Source organism: Rhinopithecus roxellana, chromosome 12 (assembly GCF_007565055.1).
Source record: "Rhinopithecus roxellana isolate Shanxi Qingling chromosome 12, ASM756505v1, whole genome shotgun sequence".
Taxonomy (NCBI): domain Eukaryota; kingdom Metazoa; phylum Chordata; class Mammalia; order Primates; family Cercopithecidae; genus Rhinopithecus; species Rhinopithecus roxellana.
In genome coordinates, this window is record NC_044560.1 from 89,475,374 (window position 1) to 89,479,808 (window position 4,435).

The 4,435-nt window shown below is 34.8% G+C and overlaps 1 non-coding gene across 1 annotated transcript; it reads left to right on the forward strand.

Moving 5' to 3' along the window:
• Positions 1 to 1,823: 1,823 nt before the first annotated feature.
• On the forward strand, positions 1,824 to 1,930 carry LOC115892460. Its single transcript, XR_004052342.1, has one exon. It is a non-coding gene; the product is annotated as a U6 spliceosomal RNA (small nuclear RNA).
• Positions 1,931 to 4,435: the final 2,505 nt, after the last annotated feature.

Below are 4,435 nucleotides of genomic sequence, written 5' to 3' on the forward strand. Positions count from 1 at the left end.
GAGCCTTAATAAGTACCTCAAGCTTTGCACTGAAATCCCAGAAGGGCCGCACCCTAGAATTAAATACCATATTCCAAGATTAAGGTATTCACCGTAGGACTAAGGGGAAAATCAAAATAGACTTTCCCTAACAAAGCTGAAAACCAACTCCATAAAAGACCAAGGGGATTTGATGGTCATTTCCCTACCTACGAGAGCAAAACTCAATACTCTTCAAAGAAAGATAACAGAATACAAAATTATCTATGTATAATAAGATATTTTAATTTCTAGACATATGAAAAGACAGAAAAATGTAGCCCAGTGAAGAAAAAAAATCAGCTGATAAAAACAAAGTGACAAACCCGTGATACTGAAATTGGCAGAAGGGAACTACTGTGGTCTGAATGTTTTTGTTCTCCCAGGATTCATGTTAGCACCTAATTACTGATGTGATAATATTAGGAGATGGGCCTTTGGGAGCAGATTAGACCATGACGGCAGAGCCTCATAAATAGGATTAGTGCCCTTATAAAAGACACTCCAGAGAGCTAGTTACCCCCTCCACCATGTGAGAACATAGCAAGAAGGCACTGTCTATGAGAAAGCAGGTCCTGGCTGGGCATGGTGGTTCACACTTGTAATCCCAGCACTTTGAGAGGCCGAGATGGGTGGATCACGAGGTCGAGAGATCAAAACCATCCTGGCTAACATGGTGAAACCCCAACTCTACTAAAAATTAGCTGGACGTGGTGGTGCGTGCCTGTAGTCCCAGCTACTTGGGAGGCTGAGGCAGGAGAATTGCTTGATCTCGGGAGGTGGAGGTTGCAGTGAGCTGAGATTGTGCTGCTGCACTCCAGCCTGGCGACCAAGTGAGACTCTGTCACACACACACACACACACACACACACACACACACACACACACACGAGAAAGTGGGTCCCTCACCAAACACTAAAACTGCTGATACCTTGATCTTGGATTTCCCAGCCTCCATAACTATGAAAAATAAATTTCTGTTGTCTACAAACCACCTTATTCAAGGTATTTTTCTGATAGCAGTCCAAATGAACTAAGTCAAGAATTTAAAAATAACTATGATAAATATAATAACAAATCTATAGGAAAAGATGTATTCATTTTTAATGTGTGAAGAGATGAGGAATTTGAGAAGAAATATGAATACTATAAAAAGAACTAAAAGGAAATTTTAGAAACTGAAAAATACAGTATTTGAAATGTAAAAAAAAAATTAGAAAATATCATGGTAGATTGAATAAAGAAGAAGACAGGATCAGTGCACTGGAATATAGATCAACAGAAATTATCCAAGCAGAAGCATGGAAGGAGAAAGGGTTGAAAAACAATTAACAGAGCTTCAACAACCTGTGGGACAGTATCAAGTGGCTGACAAAATAGCCACTGGAGTTCCAGAAAAAGAGGGGCAAAAGAACTACACGGCAGAAAAAATATTTGAAAAAACATTGGTCAAATATTTTCCAAATTTGATCAAAAAGAAGAAGCCCATAGATCCAAAAAACAAAACACACCTCAAACAAGATAAATACAAAGAAAATAACATGTAACACATCAAAGTTAAATTCCTAAAATACACAAATAAACAGAAAATATAAAAAGCACCCAGATAAAGCTGATTTCTCATTAGAAACAATTGAGGCCAAAAGACATAATTAAAATGCTAAAAGAAAAAAAGAAAAAAGTTTTCAACCTAAAATTCTGTATCAAATAAAAATTACTTACAAAAATGAAGATAAAATAGGTATCTCATATAAATGAAAAGCAAGCTAATATGTTATCGCGTGACACAATTACAAAAAGTGCTAGTGCTTACTTTGGCAGCACATATACTAAAATTGAAATGATACAGAGAAGATTAGCATGGCCCCTGCACAAGAATGACATGCAAATTTGTGAAGTATTTTATATTTCAGGCCAGAAGAGAATGAGATGATATATTCAAAGTACAGAAAAAAAAAATTGGCAACCAAGAATACTGAACCTGGCAAATCTGTCCTTCAGAAATGAAGGCGAGACAAGGACTTTTCTAGACAAACAAAAGCTGAAGGAGTTTGTCACCACTAGATCTACTTTATAATAAATGCTAATGGGAGTTCTTCACATTGAAATATAAAGTGCTAACTAGCAACATGAAAACATATGAAAGCATAAAACTGATAAACATAAATATATAGTCAAATTCAGGATAGTCTAATATGGTAATGGTGATGTATAAATCACAAATATTCATAGTATGAAGTTAAAAGACAAACTATTTACAAATAATAATAGGTAAAATAACTTGTTAAGGGATACACAATACAAAATGGTGTAAATTGTGACTAAAATACAATGTGAGTGGGAAAAAGCAAGTGCAGAATTTTTTAAATGCAGTCTAAGTTAAGTTGTTATCAGCTTAAAATAGCCTGTCGTAACCAGTAAGTGGTTTTATGTAAGCTTCATGGTAGCCACGAAGCAGAAACCTACAATAGGTACACAAGAGATAAAGAGTAAGGAATCAAAGCATACCAGTACAGAAAATCATCTAATCCCAAAGGAAGACAGCAAGATGGGAAGAAGAACCAGAAAGCAATTAATGAAATGGCAATAGTTAAGTCTTTGCCTATCAATAATTACATTGAATATAAATGTATTAAATTCTCCAATCAAAAATTGTAGCTATTGAATGATTAAAAGAAACCCCATGACTCAACTATAGGCTGCCTACAAGAGACTTAACTCACCTATATGGACTTAATTCACCTTTATAGATTAAAAGTGAAGCGATGAAATAAGATATTCCATAAAAATGAAAACCAAAAATAGGGCAGGAGTTACATTAGATAAAACAGACTTAAAGTCATAAATTCAAAAAGAGACAAAGATATACTGATAAAAGGGTCAATTCATCAAGAGGTTATAACAATTATTAACATATACGCACCCAACATGAGAGCACCCAAATACATAAAGCAAATATTCATATATCTGAAAAGAGAGAAAGAATGCAATACAACATTAGTAGAGGACTTCAATACCCTATTTTCAACAATGAACGATCATCCAGATAGAAAATTAATAAGGAAATGCTGAACTTGACTATATTTCAGACACAATGGACCTAACAGACATATACAGAACATTCCATTTAACAGCAGCAGAATACACATTCTTCTCAAATACACATATCATACTACCCCAGGATAAACCATATGTTAGGCTACCAAACAAGTCTTAACAAATGTAAGAAAATTAAAATTATATCAAGTATCTTTTTTGATCATAGTAGCATAAAACTAGAAATCAATAATGGGAGGAATTTCAGTAAATTGACAAATATATGGAAATTGAGCAACATATTTCTGAACAAACAATGGGTGAACAAAGAGGCTAAGGGAAAAATTTGGAATCTTGAAACAAATGAAAATGGAAATATAATATACCAAAACTTATAGGATGGAAGAAAAGCAGCTCTAAGAGAGACATTTATAGCAATAAGCACCTACATCAAAAAGGAAGAAAGATCTCAAATAAACAACCTAACATTACACTTCAAAGAACCAGAGAAAGAAGAACAAACTAAGCCTAAAATAGGAACAAACTAGGCTTGGTACAGTGGCTCATGCCTGTAATCCCAGCCCTTCGGGATGCTGAGGTGGGCAGATCATCTGAGGTCTGGAGTTCAAGACCAGCCTGGCCAACATGGCAAAACCCCCTCTCTACTAAAAATACAAAAATTAGCCAGGTGTGATGGCACATGCTTATAATCCAGGTACTCAGGAGGCTGAGGCATGAGAATCGCTTGAACCCATGATGTGGAGGTTGCAGTGACCTGAGATTATGTCACTGCACTCCAGCCTGGGCTACAGAGTAACACTCTGTCTCAAAAAAAAAAAAAATAAAAAATAAAAATAAAAATAAAAAAATAGTAGAACAAAGGAAATAAAGATCAGACATTTCTCAAAAGAAGGCATACAAATGACCAACAGGTATATAAGAAAAATGCTCAACATCACAAATCATCAAGGAAATGCAAACTAAAACCACAATGAGATATCACCTCACACCTGTTACAATGGCTATTATCAAAAAGATGAAAGATAGCAAGTGCTGGAAAAGATGTAGAGAAAAGGAAACCCTTGTATACTATTGGTAGAAATGTAAATCAGTACAGCCATTATGGAAAACAGTATGGAAATTCCTCAAAAAATTAAAAATAGAGCTACTGTATCATCCAGCAATCCTACTATTGGGTATATAGCCAAAGCATATGAAATCAGTATGTCAAAGAACTATCTGCATTCCCATGTTTGTTGCAGCAGTATTTACAATAGCCAAGGCACAGAAAAACCAAAGTGCCCATCAATGATGAAAGGATTTTAAAAATGTAGTATATATACATAATGGAGTATTCTTAAGTTTAAAAAGACTTCTTAAA